The sequence below is a fragment of the Salvelinus namaycush genome, chromosome 6, assembly GCF_016432855.1.
Source record: "Salvelinus namaycush isolate Seneca chromosome 6, SaNama_1.0, whole genome shotgun sequence".
Classification (NCBI taxonomy): domain Eukaryota; kingdom Metazoa; phylum Chordata; class Actinopteri; order Salmoniformes; family Salmonidae; genus Salvelinus; species Salvelinus namaycush.
In genome coordinates this window covers 4,501,991-4,524,062 of record NC_052312.1, presented here as the reverse complement: position 1 = coordinate 4,524,062, position 22,072 = coordinate 4,501,991, and positions in this window count along the sequence as shown.

Sequence of the window (22,072 nt, the reverse complement as noted above, 5' to 3'; positions counted from 1 at the left end):
TGCTCCCCACATAGAGGGTTATCACCTGTTCAGAGACAGGAACAATCAGTGATTGTTAGATTAGGTTTCTAAAGTATTGGAAGTGGGTAGTGGTGAAAAACCTCAACATAACGTCTCCAGAGAGCCAACAAGGGTTAGAACACATGGTTGATTATTCTACAATGGAACCTTCAAATGGGGAATAAATAAAGTGTTAAATTAAAGTCAAGAAACAGGATCCCCTGAACAGGATTCCTATGGTCACACACTGCCTGACTTTAAACACAATGAAAACACAATGAAAGCTTTTGAACATAAGACAGAGGATATTATACAATTTGAGTTTGTGTTCAAAGAATTTTGGAAATGTACCATTTCATCTAAAATTGGCTCCAACTTTTAAAATATTTATATTTAAATACATTTCACGACAATATAGTTGCTAGATTTCCAACATGATTATACAATCCAAAATGGCCTCACCTGTTGTTTGAAGGTAACTCTCTCTCTCTCCGCGTCTCTCCGGTTTTGCCCTATAAACCTTACACTGTTCCTAATTTCTTTGAATGTGTTATTTATGTACAAAAACAACTGTGACGTGACATTCATCCACTGGATAAGGGGTTGGACAGAACCAGAGAAGGAAACAGCTAGAGAGGTGACACAGAATATTTGCATGTGATGATGCTCTTGATCCAAAGAAGATAACCCACTCCTCTAGACAGACATATTGCCCAGAAATGTTCTCATTGTACAGAAAAGGACCCAACTCCACACGTCCAAAATGAAGGGTTGTGTGGTTTCAAGTATTGTTCAGGTCAGTGAGGCCTGAATTGAGAGTGACACTCCAAGGTAAAGCCACTTCACTAGAAGAGCGCTGGAGGTACACCACATAGACAGGCAGTAACCCAGCTGCCCTGGTCTCAGCTCTCACTCCCTGAAAATGAGATTAACCAATAGCACCTGGGTATAAATATATATGTTCTCAAGGTGGTTATTTTTGTTTTGCTTTGGTAAAAAGGAATAAAGCCCTACATTAAAACTTATTGTCAATATGGGGGCGCTGTTTTCACTTTGTAAAAAATCGTGCCCAAATTAAACTGCCTCGTACTCTATTCTAGATCGTACAATATGCATATTATTATTACTATTGGATAGAAAACACTCTCAAGTTTCTAAAACCGTTTGAATTATATCTGCGAGTAAAACAGAACTCATTTTGCAGCAAACTTCCTGACAGGAAGTGAAAAATCTGAATTTGAGGCTCTGTTCCAGGGCCTTCCTATTCATTTGCTTGAAATCTATGGATATACATGCACTTCATACGCCTTCCACTAGATGTCAACAGGCAGTGGGGGTTGGAATGGGGTGTCTTGCTTGATCTGAGGTCGAATAAGAGCTCTTGGAATGACGTGACCACTATTTCCTTTGTCTACCAAGGCGCAGGAAGGACATCAGCATTGGCTTCTGAAAAGCGTTCGGTATAGACGGCTAATATCTCCGGCTTTGATTTTATTTGATACATGTGATAATATCATCGTAAAGTATGTTTTTTCAATATAGTTTTATCAGATTATTCAACGTTTATCGGGAGTTTTGGAGTTTTCCGTTCTCTGCGTTAGGTGAAGATGGACATCTTCGCGCCACTTGGCTAGCTAATGTTGCTAATTCGACAGGAGAAGAGGACATTCTAAAACCAAACAACGATTTATTCTGGACAAAGGACTTCTTGTACAAGATTCTGATGGAAGCTCAGCAAAAGTAAGAACCGTTTATGATGTTATTTCGTATTTCTGTGGAAAATGTTTAGTACTATTTTCCTTCCTTTTTCCGGGCGCTGTCTCGCTATAACGTAAGCTGTTTGTTATGGTAAAGTTATTTTTAAAAATCTACCACGGCGATTGCATTAAGAACTAGTGTATCTTTCATTTGCTGTCCAACATGTATTTTTTAGTAAAGTTTATGATGAGTTCTTTGATTAGATTAGGTGACTGTCCAAAAAACTCCGGAGATTCTGGTGAATCGATGCTACATATTCACAATGTATAACCACGGTTTGCAGCTCAAAATATGCACATTTTCGAACAAAACATAAGTGTATTGTATAACATGATGTTATAGGACTGTCATCTGATGAAGTTGGTCAAGGTTAGTGATTAATTTTATATCTTTTGCTGTTTTTTTGCGATCGCTACCTTTGCGGTGAATGAATGCGGTTGTGTGTTTGGCTATTGTGGTAAGCTAATATAATGCTATATTGTGTTTTCGCTGTAAAACACTTAAAAAATCGGAAATATTGGCTGGATTCACAAGATGTTTATCTTTCATTTGCTGTACACCATGTATTTTTCATAAATGTTTTATGATGAGTATTTATGTATTTTACGTTGCTCTCTGTAATTATTCTTGCTGCTTCGGTGCTATTTGTGATTGTAGCTGCAATGTAAAACTATGATTTATACCTCAAATATGCACATTTTCGAACAAAACATAGATTTATTGTATAACATGTTATAAGACTGTCATCTGATGAAGTTGTTTCTTGGTTAGTGACTAATTATATCTCTATTTGGTCGGTTTTGTGATAGCTACCTATGCGGTAATTTTTTGGGGAAAATATGCGGTTGAGTCTTTTGCTATTGTGGTTAGCTAATAGAAATACATATTGTGTTTTCGCTGTAAAACATTTTAAAAATCGGAAATGATGGCTGAATTCACAAGATGTGTATCTTTCATTTGCTGTATTGGACTTGTGATTTCATGATATTTATATGCTAGTATTTACTTGTGGCGCTATGCTAGGCTATGCTAGTCAGCTTTTTTACTGATGAGGATGCTCCCGGATCAGGGATGGTGATGAAGTAGAGGTTAACTCCTGGTTCATTGGGTGTTCTGCCCCCTCTCTCTCCTCTGTCACTGAGTTCTCTGCCCACTCTCTCTCCTCTGTCACTGAGTTCTCTAACCTCTCTCTTCTCTGTCACTGAGTTCTCTGCCCACTCTCTCTCCTCTGTCACTGAGTTCTCTGCAAACTCTCTCTCCTCTGTCACTGAGTTCTCTGCCCACTCTCTCTCCTCTGTCACTGAGTTCTCTGCCCACTCTCTCTCCTCTGTCACTGAGTTCTCTGCCCACTCTCTCTCCTCTGTCACTGAGTTCTCTGCCCACTCTCTCTCCTCTGTCACTGAGTTCTCTGCCCTCTCTCTCCTCTGTCACTGAGTTCTCTGCCCACTCTCTCTCCTCTGTCACTGAGTTCTCTGCCCACTCTCTCTCCTCTGTCACTGAGTTCTCTGCCCTCTCTCTCCTCTGTCACTTAGTTCTCTGCCCCCTCTCTCCTCTGTTACTGAGTTCTCTGCCCTCTCTCTCCTCTGTCACTGAGTTCTCTGCCCACTCTCTCTCCTCTGTCACTGAGTTCTCTGCCCACTCTCTCTCCTCTGTCACTGAGTTCTCTGCCCACTCTCTCTCCTCTGTCACTGAGTTCTCTGCCCCCTCTCTCCTCTGTTACTGAGTTCTCTGCCCTCTCTCTCCTCTGTCACTGAGTTCTCTGCCCACTCTCTCTCCTCTGTCACTGAGTTCTCTGCCCACTCTCTCTCCTCTGTCACTTAGTTCTCTGCCCCCTCTCTCCTCTGTTACTGAGTTCTCTGCCCTCTCTCTCCTCTGTCATTACTCTCTCATATAAAACCCTTTCCACAGAGGGTTCTACATGGAACCCAAAATGGTTCTACCAGGGCAAAAAGTGTTTTACCTGGAACCAGGAAGTGTTCTTCAAAGGGTTCTCCTATAAAGACAGCCGAACAACCCTTGTGTAATGTTTTTTCTGAATGTAGGATCAACTCCCCCCTGTCCAAGTCATTTCATTCATTATGATCTGATAGGCCAAGCTGACAGGTCCACCTTGTGCTGGGGACAATAAAAGGCCACTCTAAAATGTGCAGTTTGGTTTTCCCGATCATGTGAAATTCATTGACTATGGCTTAACTTATTTATTTCAATTGACTGAGTTCCTCATATGAACTGTAACTGAGTAAAATCAATGAGTTATTATATTTCTGTTCAGTCTATTATAGACTATAGTATAAAATATAATATTTCCATTGTTTACCTTTTATCCAAAAGTGACAGAGGTCAAGCATACATTTTCCATATTGGTGGCCTCAGGGGAAACAAACCAACAATCCTGGCATTGAAAGCACCATGCTCTACAAACTGAGCCACAAAGAACCACAACACACATGAGAGTTGTCAAGAGGCCACAAACAGATCTGAGACCAGGTTTGTTACTGATGTCACATCATTGTGTGTTCCAGGAAATATCCTGGGTCTGGCTTGATGTGGTAAAGTTCCCCTCTGTCTGATTTGAGGAAGTTATGTAAAATTAACTAAAGCTCTGGTCAGCAGGACATGGTTCTAACTGGTACCAGTGTATCCGAGTCCTGAAGAGAGTACTTGGTTACACATTATTTACATTTAAACATTTACATTTAAGTCATTTAGTAGACGCTCTTATCCAGAGCGAATTACAAATTGGTGCATTCACCTTATGATATCCAGTGGAACAACCACTTTACAATCGTGCATCTAAATCTTTTAAGGGGGGGTGGGGGGGGGGGGGGGGGGTAGAAGGATTACTTTATCCTATTCCTTAAAGAGGTGGGGTTTCAGGTGTCTCCGGAAGGTGGTGATTGACTCCGCTGACCTGGCGTCGTGAGGGAGTTTGTTCCACCATTGGGGTGCCAGAGCAGCGAACAGTTTTGACTGGGCTGAGCGGGAACTGTACTTCCTCAGAGGTAGGGAGGCGAGCAGGCCAGAGGTGGATGAACGCAGTGCCCTTGTTTGGGTGTAGGGCCTGATCAGAGCCTGAAGGTACGGATGTGCCGTTCCCCTCACAGCTCCGTAGGCAAGCACCATGGTCTTGTAGCGGATGCGAGCTTCAACTGGAAGCCAGTGGAGAGAGCGGAGGAGCGGGGTGACGTGAGAGAACTTGGGAAGGTTGAACACCAGACGGGCTGCGGCGTTCTGGATGAGTTGTAGGGGTTTAATGGCACAGGCAGGGAGCCCAGCCAACAGCGAGTTGCAGTAATCCAGACGGGAGATGACAAGTGCCTGGATTAGGACCTGCGCCGCTTCCTGTGTGAGGCAGGGTCGTACTCTGCGAATGTTGTAGAGCATGAACCTACGGGAACGGGTCACCGCCTTGATGTTAGTTGAGAACGACAGGGTGTTGTCCAGGATCACGCCAAGGTTCTTAGCACTCTGGGAGGAGGACACAATGGAGTTGTCAACCGTGATGGCGAGATCATGGAACGGGCAGTCCTTCCCCGGGAGGAAGAGCAGCTCCGTCTTGCCGAGGTTCAGCTTGAGGTGGTGATCCGTCATCCACACTGATATGTCTGCCAGACATGCAGAGATGCGATTCGCCACCTGGTTATCAGAAGGGGGAAAGGAGAAGATTAATTGTGTGTCGTCTGCATAGCAATGATAGGAGAGACCATGTGAGGATATGACAGAGCCAAGTGACTTGGTGTATAGCGAGAATAGGAGAGGGCCTAGAACAGAGCCCTGGGGGACACCAGTGGTGAGGGCACGTGGTGCGGAGACAGATTCTCGCCACGCCACCTGGTAGGAGCGACCTGTCAGGTAGGACGCAATCCAAGCGTGGGTCGCGCCGGAGATGCCCAACTCGGAGAGGGTGGAGAGGAGGATCTGATGGTTCACAGTATCAAAGGCAGTCGATAGGTCTAGAAGGATGAGAGCAGAGGAGAGAGAGTTAGCTTTAGCAGTGCGGAGCGCCTCCGTGACACAGAGAAGAGCAGTCTCAGTTGAATGACTAGTCTTGAAACCTGACTGATTTGGATCAAGAAGGTCATTCTGAGAGAGATAGCAGGAGAGCTGGCCAAGGACGGCACGTTCAAGAGTTTTGGAGAGAAAAGCAAGAAGGGATACTGGTCTGTAGTTGTTGACATCGGAGGGATCGAGTGTAGGTTTTTTCAGAAGGGGTGCAACTCTCGCTCTCTTGAAGACGGAAGGGACGTAGCCAGCGGTCAAGGATGAGTTGATGAGCGAGGTGAGGTAAGGGAGGAGGTCTCCGGAAATGGTCTGGAGAAGAGAGGAGGGGATAGGGTCAAGCGGGCAGGTTGTTGGGCGGCCGGCCGTCACAAGACGCGAGATTTCATCTGGAGAGAGAGGGGAGAAAGAGGTCAAAGCACAGGGTAGGGCAGTGTGAGCAGAACCAGCGGTGTCGTTTGACTTAGCAAACGAGGATCGGATGTCGTCGACCTTCTTTTCAAAATGGTTGACGAAGTCATCCGCAGAGAGGGAGGAGGGGGGGGGGGGGAGGAGGATTCAGGAGGGAGGAGAAGGTGGCAAAGAGCTTCCTAGGGTTAGAGGCAGATGCTTGGAATTTAGAGTGGTAGAAAGTGGCTTTAGCAGCAGAGACAGAAGAGGAAAATGTAGAGAGGAGGGAGTGAAAGGATGCCAGGTCCGCAGGGAGGCGAGTTTTCCTCCATTTCCGCTCGGCTGCCCGGAGCCCTGTTCTGTGAGCTCGCAATGAGTCGTCGAGCCACGGAGCAGGAGGGGAGGACCGAGCCGGCCTGGAGGATAGGGGACATAGAGAGTCAAAGGATGCAGAAAGGGAGGAGAGGAGGGTTGAGGAGGCAGAATCAGGAGATAGGTTGGAGAAGGTTTGAGCAGAGGGAAGAGATGATAGGATGGAAGAGGAGAGAGTAGCGGGGGAGAGAGAGCGAAGGTTGGGACGGCGCGATACCATCCGAGTAGGGGCAGAGTGGGAAGTGTTGGATGAGAGCGAGAGGGAAAAGGATACAAGGTAGTGGTCGGAGACTTGGAGGGGAGTTGCAATGAGATTAGTGGAAGAACAGCATCTAGTAAAGATGAGGTCAAGCGTATTGCCTGCCTTGTGAGTAGGGGGGGAAGGTGAGAGGGTGAGGTCAAAAGAGGAGAGGAGTGGAAAGAAGGAGGCAGAGAGGAATGAGTCAAAGGTAGACGTGGGGAGGTTAAAGTCACCCAGAACTGTGAGAGGTGAGCCATCCTCAGGAAAGGAACTTATCAAGGCGTCAAGCTCATTGATGAACTCTCCAAGGGAACCTGGAGGGCGATAAATGATAAGGATGTTAAGCTTGAAAGGGCTGGTAACTGTGACAGCATGGAATTCAAAGGAGGCGATAGACAGATGGGTCAGGGGAGAAAGAGAGAATGTCCACTTGGGAGAGATGAGGATCCCAGTGCCACCACCCCGCTGACCAGAAGCTCTCGGGGTGTGCGAGAACACGTGGGCAGACGAGGAGAGAGCAGTAGGAGTAGCAGTGTTATCTGTGGTAATCCATGTTTCCGTCAGTGCCAAGAAGTCGAGGGACTGGAGGGAAGCATAGGCTGAGATGAACTCTGCCTTGTTGGCCGCAGATCGGCAGTTCCAGAGGCTGCCGGAGACCTGGAACTCCACGTGGGTCGTGCGCGCTGGGATCACCAGGTTAGAGTGGCAGCGGCCACGCGGTGTGAAGCGTTTGTATGGTCTGTGCAGAGAGGAGAGAACAGGGATAGACAGACACATAGTTGACAGGCTACAGAAGAGGCTACGCTAATGCAAAGGAGATTGGAATGACAAGTGGACTACACGTCTCGAATGTTCAGAAAGTTAAGCTTACGTTGCAAAAATCTTATTGACTAAAATGATTAAAATGATACAGTACTGCTGGCTGGTGAAGTAGGCTAGCTAGCAGTGGCTGCGTTGTTGACTTTGTTTGAAAGTGTAGCTGGCTAGGTAACCTCGATAACTGGCTAGGTAACCTCGATAACCTCGATAATTACTCTAAACTACACAATTATCTTAGATACAAAGACAGCAAAGACAACTATGTATCTAGCTAACACTACACTAATCAAGTCGTTCCGTTGTAATGTAATAGTTTCTACAGTGCTGCTATTCGGTAGAAGTTGGCTAGCTGGCTAGCTAGCAGTGTTGACTACGTTAGAAGGACGAAAATAGCTGGCTAGCTAACCTCGATAATTACTCTAAACTACACAATTATCTTTGATACAAAGACGGCTATGTAGCTAGCTAAGAAGAATTGCTCAGATCAAACAAATCAAACCGTTGTACTGTAATGAAATGTAATATTGCCTGTGGAGCGAAGCGAAGTGCGACCCTCTCGCTCCAACCCGGAAGTCGTATTAACAATGACGGCCTACCAAGAGGCAAATGGCCTCCTGCGGGGATGGGGCTGGGATTAAAAATGTAGGACATTATGTCTAGATGTCTTTATCATTAAAAGGTATAATGTGTCAAATATAGCAACAATGCATAAAACGCACTTTAAAATAATATAAAGTTGAAACTTGAAATAGAATCAGATGTATCACAACTCAATCTCTGTGTATTGTAGTGTTGTCACTCTTGTTGTGATGTGAGTTTTGTCCTACATTTTTAATCCCAGCCAAATCCCCGCAGGAGGCCTTTTGCCTCTTGGTAGGCCGTCATTGTTAATAAGAATGTGTTTAATTGACTTGTTAAATAAATAAATACTTACAGTGCATTCAGAAATTATTCAGACCCCTTGAATTGTCTCCACATTTTTTAATTTACAGCCTTATTCTGGAATGGATTAAATCCTTCCCCCCTCAATCTACACAATACCCCAAAATGACAAAGCATAAACAAGTTCAGACATTTTTGCAAAAGTATAAAAAAAAGTCAATCTCTCCAGTTTTGCCCTATAAACCTTACACTGTTCCTAATTACTTTGAATGTGTCATTTATATACAAAAACAACTGTGCCGTGACATTCATCCCACTGGATAAGGGGTTGGACAGAACTAGAGAAGGAAACAGTTAGAGAGGCGGCACAGAATATTTGCATGTGATGATGTTCTTGATCCAAAGGAGATAACCCATTCCTCTAGACAGACATATTGCCCAGAAATGTTCTCATTGTACCGTAAAGGACCCAACTCCACACGTCCAAAAATGAAGGGTTGTGTGGTTTCAAGTATTGTTCAGATGAGTGAGGCCTGAATTGAGAGTGATAGTCTCAGGTAAAGCCACTTGACTGGAACAGGATTGGAGGTACACCACAGAGACAGACAGGAACCCAGCGGCCCTGGTCTCAGCTCTCACTGATCTCAGCTCATACATGTACCTGTTTATATGTGCATTTTATAATTATTACATTTTAAACTTTTTTTTAAACATTTATCCTCTAACACCTCCCAAACCCGGATCCGGGATCCCCCCCATCACAAAAGCTGACTAGCATAGCCTAGCCTAAAGCCACAGGGATATCATATAATAAAATGTTCATGAAATCACAAGTCCAAGACACCAAATGAAAGATACACATCTTGTGAATAAAGCCATCATTTCTGATTTTTAAAATGTTTTACAGGGAAGACAAAATATGTAAATCTATTAGCTAACCACGTTAGCAAAAGACACCACTTCCATACTCCACCATTTTCTTACTGCATCAGTAGCTATCACAAATTCGACCAAATAAAGATATAAATAGCCACTAACCAAGAAACAACCTCATCAGATGACAGTCTGATAACATATTTATTGTATAGCATAGGTTTTGTTAGAAAAATGTGCATATTTCAGGTATAAATCATAGTTTACCATTGCAGCCCCCATCACAACTCTCACTAAAATGACTAGAATAACTACAGAGAGCAACGTGTATTAGCTAATTACTCATCATAAAACATTTCTTAAAAATACACAGCGTACAGCAATTGAAAGACACAGATCTTGTGAATCCAGACAATATTTCAGATTTTCTAAGTGTTTTACAGCGAAAACACAATATAGCGTTATATTAGCTTAGCACAGTAGCAAACCAAACAACAGCATTGATTCCAGCCAAACATAGCGATAACGTATTCACCACCAAAATATATTAATTTTCACTAACCTTCTCAGAATTCTTCAGATGACAGTCCTGTAACATCATATTACACAATGCATATAGAGTTTGTTCGAAAATGTGCATATTTAGCGGCACAAATCGTGCTTATACAATGAGAAAAGTTGCCAAGCTGCCCAGAAAACTTCGGGCGCCATCTTGGAGAGTCACCTAGTCTAATCAATAAATAATCATAAACTTGACTAAAAAATACAGGGTGGACAGCAATGGAAAGACAAATTAGTTCTTAATGCAATCGCTGAATTACATTTTTAAAATTAACCTTACTGCGCAATACAGGGTGCAATACAGGCTGCGATAACGCAAGGCTACACGGCAAATAATGGTGTCTTATGCATTTTACTTTTTCAACAGAACAACGAATTATCAGCATAAATAGTTCTTACTATTAGCTGAACTCCCATCAGAATCTTGGGAAAGGTGTCCGTTGGCCAAAAGAATCGTTGCTGGGTTGGAGAATGTTTCCTTCCACGTTGCAATTAGCAGTACACAATGGCATTCGAGAGAGAGATAGCCCAACTCAATACAACGTCAGAAAATGAAATGCCTGAAAATCGCAATATACTGACATAAACTGATATAAATCGGTTTAAAATAACAAGATTATGATGTCTTTAAAGCCTATATCGAATAAAAACAGAGCCGGATATATCTAGTTTCTAAAACCAGAGCTTCTAAAAAGACATGCCAAGACCCTCTCTGCGTCAGCGCGAAGATCCAAAAGGGTGGACACCTCGATTCCAATCAATTTATAAACTTTGGGAACTACGTAGAAACTCCATTTTAAGTCTCCCTATTCGCTAACAACCAGGGGAAGGCGTATGCAGTGCATCTCAACCAATAGAGGACAGGCAAATTAATACACAGGTCTGGGAACAGCCAGCAAAATTCTGCACTCTGACATACACATAGGAAAATTGCTCTAAGTCGAGTTCTGTTTCACCCACAGATATAATTCAAACGGTTTTAGAAACTAGAGAGTGTTTTCTATCCAATAGTAATAATAATATGCATATTGTACGGGCAAGAATTGAGTACGAGGCAGTTTAATTTGGATACGAATTTGTGCTATGTCGAAATGGCACCCCCCTAGTGGCAAGAAGTTTTAACTAGGCAATGTCCTCAAGGTTATTATTGGGTTGCTATGGTAAAAAGGAATAAAGATCAACATAAACTCCTCTGTCATTGGGTTCTCTGCCCTCCCTCTCCTCTGTCATTGGGTTTTCTGACCTCCCTCTCCTCTATCATTGGGTTCCCTGACCTCCCTCTCCTCTGTCATTGGGTTATCTGACCTCCCTCTCCTCTGTCATTGGGTTCTCTGACCTCCCTCTCCTCTGTCATTGGGTTCTCTGACCTCCCTCTCCTCTGTCATTGGGTTCTCTGACCTCCCTCTCCTCTGTCATTGGGTTCTCTGACCTCCCTCTCCTCTGTCATTTGGTTCTCTGACCTCCCTCTCCTCTGTCATTGGGTTCTCTGATCTCCCTCTCCTCTATCATTGGGTTCTCTGACCTCCCTCTCCTCTGTCATTGGGTTCTCTGACCTCCCTCTCCTCTATCATTGGGTTCTCTGATCTCCCTCTCCTCTGTCATTGGGTTCTCTGACCTCCCTCTCCTCGGTCATTGGGTTCTCTGACCTCCCTCTCCTCTGTCATTGGGTTCTCTGACCTCCCTCTCCTCTGTCATTGGGTTCTCTGACCTCCCTCTCCTCTGTCATTGGGTTCTCTGACCTCCCTCTCCTCTGTCATTTGGTTCTCTGACCTCCCTCTCCTCAGTCATTGGATACTCTGCTCTCCCTCTCCTCTGTCATTGTGTTCTCTGACCTCCCTCTCCTCTGTCATTGGGTTCTCTGACCACCCTCTCCTCTGTCATTGGGTGCTCTGACCTCCCGCTCCTCTGTCATTGGGTTCTCTGACCTCCCTCTCCTCTGTCATTGGGTTCTCTGACCTCCCTCTCCTCTGTCATTGTGTTCTGTGATCTCCCTCTCCTCTGTCATTGTGTTCTCTGACCTCCCTCTCCTCTATCATTGGGTTCCCTGACCTCCCTCTCCTCTATCATTGGGTTCTCTGACCTCCCTCTCCTCTATCATTGGGTTTTCTGACCTCCCTCTCCTCTGTCATTGGGTTCTCTGACCTCCCTCTCCTCGGTCATTGGGTTTTCTGACCTCCCTCTCCTCTATCATTGGGTTCCCTGACCTCCCTCTCCTCTGTCATTGGGTTATCTGACCTCCCTCTCCTCTGTCATTGGGTTCTCTGACCTCCCTCTCCTCTGTCATTGGGTTCTCTGACCTCCCTCTCCTCTGTCATTGGGTTCTCTGACCTCCCTCTCCTCTGTCATTGGGTTCTCTGCCCTCCCTCTCCTCTGTCATTGGGTTCTCTGACCTCCCTCTCCTCTGTCATTGGCTGCTCTGACTTCCCTCTCCTCTGTCATTGGCTGCTCTGACTTCCCTCTCCTCTGTCATTGGGTTCTCTGACCTCCCTCTACTCTGTCATTGGGTTCTCTGACCTCCCTCTCCTCTGTCATTGGGTTCTCTGACTCCCTCTCCTCTGTCATTGGGTTCTCTGACCTCCCTCTCCTCTGTCATTGGGTTCTCTGACCTCCCTCTCCTCTGTCATTGGGTTCTCTGACCTCCCTCTCCTCTGTCATTGGGTTCTCTGACCTCCCTCTCCTCTGTCATTGGGTTCTCTGACCTCCCTCTCCTCTGTCATTGGGTTCTCTGACCTCCCTCTCCTCTGTCATTGGGTTCTCTGACCTCCCTCTCCTCTGTCATTGGGTTCTCTGACCTCCCTCTCCTCTGTCATTGGGTTCTCTGACCTCCCTCTCCTCTGTCATTGGGTCTCTGACCTCCCTCTCCTCTGTCATTGGGTTCTCTGACCTCCCTCTCCTCTGTCATTGGGTTCTCTGACCTCCCTCTCCTCTGTCATTGGGTTCTCTGACCTCCCTCTCCTCTGTCATTGGGTTCTCTGACCTCCCTCTCCTCTGTCATTGGGTTCTCTGACCTCCCTCTCCTCTGTCATTGGGTTCTCTGACCTCCCTCTCCTCTGTCATTGGGTTTCTGACCTCCCTCTCCTCTGTCATTGGGTTCTCTGACCTCCCTCTCCTCTGTCATTGGGTTCTCTGACCTCCCTCTCCTCTGTCATTGGGTTCTCTGACCTCCCTCTCCTCTGTCATTGGGTTCTCTGACCTCCCTCTCCTCTGTCATTGGGTTCTCTGACCTCCCTCTCCTCTGTCATTGGGTTCTCTGACCTCCCTCTCCTCTGTCATTGGGTTCTCTGACCTCCCTCTCCTCTGTCATTGGGTTCTCTGACCTCCCTCTCCTCTGTCATTGGGTTCTCTGACCTCCCTCTCCTCTGTCATTGGGTTCTCTGACCTCCCTCTCCTCTGTCATTGGGTTCTCTGACCTCCCTCTCCTCTGTCATTGGGTTCTCTGACCTCCCTCTCCTCTGTCATTGGGTTCTCTGACCTCCCTCTCCTCTGTCATTGGGTTCTCTGACCTCCCTCTCCTCTGTCATTGGGTTCTCTGACCTCCCTCTCCTCTGTCATTGGGTTCTCTGACCTCCCTCTCCTCTGTCATTGGGTTCTCTGACCTCCCTCTCCTCTGTCATTGGGTTCTCTGACCTCCCTCTCCTCTGTCATTGGGTTCTCTGACCTCCCTCTCCTCTGTCATTGGGTTCTCTGACCTCCCTCTCCTCTGTCATTGGGTTCTCTGACCTCCCTCTCCTCTGTCATTGGTTCTCTGACCTCCCTCTCCTCTGTCATTGGTTCTCTGCCCTCCCTCTCCTCTGTCATTGGGTTCTCTGCCCCCCTCTCCTCTGTCATTGGGTTCTCTGACCTCCCTCTCCTCTGTCATTGGGTTCTCTGACCTCCCTCTCCTCTGTCATTGGGTTCTCTGACCTCCCTCTCCTCTGTCATTGGGTTCTCTGACCTCCCTCTCCTCTGTCATTGGGTTCTCTGACCTCCCTCTCCTCTGTCATTGGGTTCTCTGACCTCCCTCTCCTCTGTCATTGGGTTCTTTGACCTCCCTCTCCTCTGTCATTGGGATTCTCTGACCTCCCTCTCCTCTGTCATTGGGTTCTCTGACCTCCCTCTCCTCTGTCATTGGGTTCTCTGACCTCCCTCTCCTCTGTCATTGGGTTCTCTGACCTCCCGCTCCTCTGTCATTGGGTTCTCTGACCTCCCTCTCCTCTGTCATTGGGTCTCTGACCTCCCCTCTCCTCTGTCATTGGGTTCTCTGACCTCCCTCTCCTCTGTCATTGGGTTCTCTGACCTCCCTCTCCTCTGTCATTGGGTCTCTGACCTCCCTCTCCTCTGTCATTGGGTCTCTGACCTCACGCCTCCCTCTGTCATTGGGTTCTCTGACCTCCCTTCTCCTCTGTCATTGGGTTCTCTGACCTCCCTCTCCTCTGTCATTGGGTTCTCTGACCTCCCTCTCCTCTGTCATTGGGTTCTCTGACCTCCCTCTCCTCTGTCATTGGGTTCTCTGACCTCCCTCTCCCCCTGTCATTGGGTTCTCTGACCTCCCTCTCCTCTGTCATTGGGTTTCTCTGACCTCCCTCTCCTCTGTCATTGGGTTCTCTGACTCCCTCTCCTCTGTCATTGGTTCTCTGACCTCCCTCTCCTCTGTCATTGGGTTTCTCTGACCTCCTTCTCCTCTGTCATTGGTTCTCTGACCTCCCTCTCCTCTGTCATTGGGTTCTCTGACCTCCCTCTCCTCTGTCATTGGGTTCTCTGACCTCCCTCTCCTCTGTCATTGGGTTCTCTGACCTCCCTCTCCTCTGTCATTGGGTTCTCTGACCTCCTCTCCTCTGTCATTGGGTTCTTCTGAACCTCCCTCTCCTCTTGTCATTGGGTTCTCTGACCTCCCTCTCCTCTGTCATTGGGTTCTCTGACCTCCACTCTCCTCGGTCATTGGGTTCTCTGCCTCCTCTCCTCTGTCATTGGGTTCTCTGACCTCCCTCTCCTCTGTCATTGGGTTCTCTGACCTCCCTCTCCTCTGTCATTGGGTGCTCTGACCTCCCTCTCCTCTGTCATGGGGTCTCTGACCTCCTCTCCTCTGTCATTGGGTTCTCTGACCTCCCTCTCCTCTGTCATTGGGTTCTCTGACCTCCCTCTCCTCTGTCATTGGGTTCTCTGACCTCCCTCTCCTCTGTCATTGGGTTCTCTGACCTCCCTCTCCTCTGTCATTGGGTTCTCTGACCTCCCTCTCCTCTGTCATTGGGTTCTCTGACCTCCTCTCCTCTGTCATTGGGTTCTCTGACCTCCCTCTCCTCTGTCATTGGGTCTCTGACCTCCCTCTCCTCTGTCATTGGGTTCTCTGACTCTCCCTCTCCTCTGTCATTGGGTTCTCTGACCTCCTCTCCTCTGTCATTGGGTTCTCTGACCTCCCTCTCCTCTGTCATTGGGTTCTCTGACCTCCTCTCCTCTGTCATTGGGTTCTCTGACCTCCCTCTCCTCTGTCATTGGGTTCTCTGACCTCCCTCTCCTCTGTCATTGGTTCTATGACCTCCCTCTCCTCTGTCATTGGGGTCTCTGACCATCCCTCTCCTCTATCCATTGGGTTCTCTGACCTCCCTCTCCTCATCATTGGGTTCTCTGACCTCCCTTCCTCTATCAGTGGGTTGCTCTGACCTCCCTCTCCTCGGTCCATTGGGTTCTCTGACCCTCCCTCTCCTCTATCATTGGGTTCCCTGACCTCCCTCTCCTCTGTCATTTGGTTCTCTGAACTCCCTCTCCTCTGTCATTGGGTTCTCTGACCTCCCTCTCCTCTGTCATTGGTGTCGCTGACACTCCGCTCCTCTGTCATTGGGTTCTCTGACCTCCTCTCCTCTGTCCTTGGGTTCTCTGACCTCCCTCCTTCCTCGTCTCATTGGGTTCTCTGACCTCCCTCTTCCTCCTGTCATTGTGTTCTCTGATCCTCCTCTCCTCTGTCATGGGTCATCCTGGACTCTCCCTCTCTCTATCATTGGGATACTCTGACTCTCCCTCCTCCTCTATCATTGTGTTCCTCTGACCTCCACTCTCATCTGTCATTTGGGTTCTCTGACCATCCCTCTCCTCGTGTCATTGGGTTGCTCTGACCTCCTCTCCTCTATCCATTGGGTTCTCCTGACCTCCATTCTCCTCGTGTCATTGGGTTGCTCTGACCTCCCTCTCCTCTGTCCTTGGGTCTCTGACCTCCCTCTCCCTCTGTCATTGGTTTCTCTGACCTCCCTCCTCCTCTGGCATTGGGTTTCTCTGACCTCCCTCTCTCTTCATTGTCATTGGGTTCTCTGACCTCCCTCTCCTCTGTCATTTGGTTCTCTGACCTCCCTCTCCTCTGTCATTGGGTTCTCTGACCTCCCTCTCCTCTGTCATTGGGTTCTCTGACCTCCCTCTCCTCTGTCATTGGGTTTTCTGCCCTCCCTCTCCTGTCATTGGGTTCTCTGACCTCCCTCTCCTCTGTCATTGGGTTCTCTGACCTCCCTCTCCTCTGTCATTGGGTTCTCTGACCTCCCTCTCCTCTGTCATTGGGTTCTCTGACCTCCCTCTCCTCTGTCATTGGGTTCTCTGACCTCCCTCTCCTCTGTCATTGGGTTCTCTGACCTCCCTCTCCTCTGTCATTGGTTCTCTGACCTCCCTCTCCTCTGTCATTGGGTTCTCTGACCTCCCTCTCCTCTGTCATTGGGTTCTCTGACCTCCCTCTCCTCTGTCATTGGGTTCTCTGACCTCCCCTCCTCTGTCATTGGGTTCTCTGACCTCCCTCTCCTCTGTCATTGGGTTCTCTGACCTCCCTCTCCTCTGTCATTGGGTTCTCTGACCTCCCTCTCCTCTGTCATTGGGTTCTCTGACCTCCCTCTCCTCTGTCATTGGGTTCTCTGACCTCCCTCTCTCTGTCATTGGGTGCTCTGACCTCCCTCTCCTCTGTCATTGGGTTCTCTGACCTCCCTCTCCTCTGTCATTGGGTTCTCTGACCTCCCTCTCCTCTGTCATTGGGTTCTCTGACCTCCCTCTCCTCTGTCATTGGGTTCTCTGACCTCCCTCTCCTCTGTCATTGGGTTCTCTGACCTCCCTCTCCTCTGTCATTGGGTTCTCTGACCTCCCTCTCCTCTGTCATTGGTTCTCTGACCTCCCTCTCCTCTGTCATTGGGTCTCTGCCTCCCTCTCCTCGTCATTGGGTTCTCTGACCTCCCTCTCCTCTGTCATTGGTTCTCTGACCTCCCTCTCCTCTGTCATTGGGTTCTCTGACCTCCCTCTCCTCTGTCATTGGGTGCTCTGACCTCCCTCCTCTGTCATTGGGTTCTCTGACCTCCCTCTCCTCTGTCATTGGGTTCTGACCTCCCTCTCCTCTGTCATTGGGTTCTCTGACCTCCCTCTCCTCTGTCATTGGGTTCTCTGACCTCCCTCTCCTCTGTCATTGGGTTCTTCTGACCTCCCTCTCCTCTGTCATTGGGTTCTGACCTCCCTCCTCTGTCATTGGGTTCTCTGACCTCCCTCTCCTCTGTCATTGGGTTCTCTGACCTCCCTCTCCTCTGTCATTGGGTTCTCTGACCTCCCTCTCCTCTGTCATTGGTTCTCTGACCTCCCTCTCCTCTGTCATTGGGTCTCTGACCTCCCTCTCCTCTATCATTGGGTTCTCTGACCTCCCTCTCCTCTGTCATTGGGTTCTCTGACCTCCCTCTCCTCTATCATTGGGTTCTCTGACCTCCCTCTCCTCTGTCATTGGGTTCCTGACCTCCCTCTCCTCGTCATTGGGTTCTCTGACCTCCCTCTCCTCTGTCATTGGGTTCTCTGACCTCCCTCTCCTCGTCATTGGGTTCTCTGACCTCCCTCTCCTCTGTCATTGGGTTCTCTGACCTCCCTCTCCTCTGTCATTGGGTTCTCTGACCTCCCTCTCCTCTGTCATTGGGTTCTGCTGACTCCCTCTCCTCTGTCATTGGGTTCTCTGACCTCCCTCTCCTCTGTCATTGGGTTCTCTGACCTCCCTCTCCTCTGTCATTGGGTTCTCTGACCTCCCTCCTCGTCATTGGGTTCTCTGACCTCCCTCTCCTCTGTCATTGGGTTCTCTGACCTCCCTCTCCTCTGTCATTGGTTCTGTGACCTCCCTCTCCTCTCATTGGGTTCTCTGACCTCCCTCTCCTCTGTCATTGGGTTCTGACCTCCCTCTCCTCTGTCATTGGTTCTCTGACCTCCCCTCTCCTCTATCATTGGGTTTCTGACCTCCCTCTCCTCTGTCATTGGGTTCTCTGACCTCCCTCTCCTTGTCATTGGGTTCTCTGACCTCCCTCTCCTCTATCATTGGGTTCCTGACCTCCCTCTCCTCTGTCATTGGGTTCTCTGACCTCCTCTCCTCTGTCATTGGGTTCTCTGACCTCCCTCTCCTCTGTCATTTGGTTCTCTGACCTCCCTCTCCTCTGTCATTGGGTTCTCTGACCTCCCTCTCCTCTGTCATTGGGTTCTCTGACCTCCCTCTCCTCTGTCATTGGGTTCTCTGACCTCCCTCTCCTCTGTCATTGGGTTCTCTGACCTCCCTCTCCTCTCATTGGGTTCTCTGACCTCCTCTCCTCTATCATTGGGTTCTCTGACCTCCCTCTCCTCTGTCATTGGGTTCTCTGACCTCCCTCTCCTCTGTCATTGGGTTCTCTGACTCCCTCTCCTCTGTCATTGTGTTCTCTGACCTCCCTCTCCTCTGTCATTGGGTTCTCTGACCTCCTTCTCCTCTGTCATTGGGTTCTCTGACCTCCCTCTCCTCTGTCATTGGGTTCTCTGACCTCCCTCTCCTCTGTCATTGGGTTCTCTGACCTCCCTCCTCTGTCATTGGTTCTCTGACCTCCTCTCCTCTGTCATTGGGTTCTCTGCTCTCCCTCTCCTCTGTCATTGGTTCTCTGACCTCCCTCTCCTCTGTCATTGGGTTCTCTGACCCTCTCCTCTGTCATTGGGTTCTCTGACCTCCCTCTCCTCTGTCATTGGGTTCTCTGACCTCCCTCTCCTCTGTCATTGGGTTCTCTGACCTCCCTCTCCTCTGTCATTGGGTTCTCTGACCTCCCTCCCCTCTCATTGGTTCTCTGACCTCCCTCTCCTCTGTCATTGGTTCTCTGACCTCCCTCTCCTCATCATTGGGTTCTCTGACCTCCCTCTCCTCTATCATTGGTTTCTGACCTCCCTCTCCTCTGTCATTGGGTTCTCTGACCTCCCTCTCCTCGTCATTGGGTTTCTGACCTCCCTCTCCTCTATCATTGGGTTCCCTGACCTCCCTCTCCTCTGTCATTGGGTTTCTACCTCAATCGCAAAAAAGCACTTAAAACAATGTGATCAAAATTTCTTAAACAGGATTTTTTTGTTTCACCTTTTTCTTTTATCTTATTAGTGACTGCAGAGGATGTGTGCAGCGCTATATTTGGTGTGGCCCTCCCAGTTACAAAAAAAAAAAAGTCTAATTGGATTTTTAATTTAAAGTTTATCTTTTTTATTTAAGAAAAACATTTCCCTGTTGGGGTTTAATTGTATTTATAATCACATTGTGCTCGGGAACATTTATTTTTAGACAAAGGTCATTGGAAGGGTAAGGTTGGTACAGCATGAGAGTGAATGAGTCAGCCTTTTAGAGAGAAGAAAGTGTAACATCCTACTCAGGAAGAAGGCCATATTGTTGGGCACGGGGACAAAATGATGGTACTGCACAACACAACAGTCCTAATTTAAGTCTACGCAATTCATGAAAAACTGTCTATAAGAAGGAAGCAGGAAGAGCATTTCTCTACACAACATTCAGTAAGTGTATAAAGAGCAGGGTGGTCTTTGTCCTGACGTCTACTCACATAAAAACAAAACATCTGGGTCACTTTCCACGGTCAAAGCATCGCCATACCCTCAGAGCTCCAGAACGCCATAAAAAATGGCAGCTGCAAGGTTTCTACCCCAGGGCAGGGGAGTCCACAGTGGAATAGAGAACAGTGGCTGTGTTTGCCAAGGGCCCAGCTAGCTAACCACTGTCACTCTAACACAAGGGGCTTTCTGCCAAGTGGGTTTGTACATAATGTACCCAGCACTCAGTCCCTTTCAATGGACTCAAAAGACGCGTCCACTTCGCAAGGTATAGACTGGTGGACGGGTGGGGGCAGATCTGAGAAGGGAAAATATGTCTTCTTTTCTTTGAGGTAATTACACATGGACGAAAGTCAATGTTGCCACCGTGAAGGCTACCTGCTGCTACATCGCTGGTGGGAAGATATTTCTGTCTTAAAGCTGGACTACTGAGAGCAGTGGCTGCACTGAGCCGGACTTTACTGCACGTCTGTAACAGCCAATGGTTAAAGTCTTTATTTGCAAAGGCAGAATAGCGTTTAGATATGGGGTATTACAGTGGACGACTGAGATGTTGCAGAGTATGAAATTGAGGGATATATGGTGTGTGTGTGTGTGTGTGTGTGTGTGTGTGTGTGTGTGTGTGTGTGTGTGTGTGTGTGTGTGTGTGTGTGTGTGTGTGTGTGTGTGTGTGTGTGTGTGTGTGTGTGTGTGTCTAGAAGATTGGGAGTGCCCCTGCCAGCTTGTGTGGGTGTTTTACTGAGTGTGCTTACATCAGTTTGTGTGTGTATTTATGTCAACACAGCACGTCTGTTTGTACATGAGTGTGTATGTCTGCGTCTCCTTCTCTCACATCAACATTCCATCCGCATCATCAAGTCAGACTCTCCATTCCCCACGCCAGTCGATTCAACTAAAACTCTCCATCCCCCAGGCAGTCCAGTATCAGGCGTCCAGTGAGCTTGCGCTACAGAAACAGATTCAGGCGTCCTGCCCTTTTGCCCTGCGTTTTCCAGTTGGGAGCCTCGGCCAAAACGGTGGGGCCAAAGAGCGAATGAACGGAGACAGAGAGAGAGTGGGAGTGAGTGGATGAGCAGCACAGATGCACTAGCCCTCTATGTCCTGTCTGTTAGCTAGCTGGACACTGTGGATGGCTGGACAGCAGATAGGGGTCAGTATGGCTGGGACAGAAAGAAAGAGAGAAAGAGATGTGGAGAGAGAGAGCGAGCGAGAAAGAAATAGAGAGAGAAAGAGAGAAAGAGAAAGAGAAAGAGAAAGAGAAAGAGAGAGAGAGACGTGGAGGCAGACTGCAGGCTGGGGGTGGGTGGGGTCTCTCCATACAATGGACACAGTGTTTTCACAGCCTCTATGTCTCTTCAGTCACGTCTTTCTTCTACAAAATTCAATCTGAAACCCTCATCATATTCCTCTAGTTAAGCGTCTAAAAACACTCACTACTAAAATGTCATTAAAGCCTGCAAGGCCTTTCACATACTTTAAATTTACCCAAATAAAACCATTATTGCTGAGAACAAGACAGAGACAGACAGACAGACAGAGACAGACATAGACAGACAGACAGACAGACAGACAGACAGACAGACAGACAGACAGACAGACAGACAGACAGACAGACAGACAGACAGACAGACAGACAGACAGACAGACAGACAGACATACAGACAGACAGACAGAGAGTTGGAAGGAATAGTTTGAGAAGAGAACAAGTGAGAGATTGAGAAAAAACATCTAAATAAAGGGTAACAGAATGAGCACTATCATTTACTATGCAGTCACTCTGTCCTATTCTCCCTTTCTCTCCACTAACAGCTTTCATTTAATTAGGTGGAACTCAGCCTGGGTATGAGAACTAATTAGCGGCCTGTGATCTTCTGCCTCTCAGGCTGATCTGACTCTCAGTCTTACTGGGAGGCTCCTGCAGCATAACCCCAGCGCTGAGAGTTTGCCTCACCATCAAACGATTCTACTAGTGCTATGATTCACACAGTACACAATTAATACTAGTGTTATATGATTCACACAGTACACAATTAATACTAGTGCTATATGATTCACACAGTACACAATTAATACTAGTGCTATCTGATTCACACAGTACACAATTAATACTAGTGCTATCTGATTCACACAGTTCACAATTAATACTAGTGCTATATGATTCACACAGTTCACAACTAATACTAGTGCTATATGATTCACACAGTACACAATTAATACTAGTGCTATCTGATTCACACAGTACACAATTAATACTAGTGCTATCTGATTCACACAGTACACAATTAATACTAGTGCTATATGATTCACACAGTTCACAACTAATACTAGTGCTATATGATTCACACAGTTCACAACTAATACTAGTGA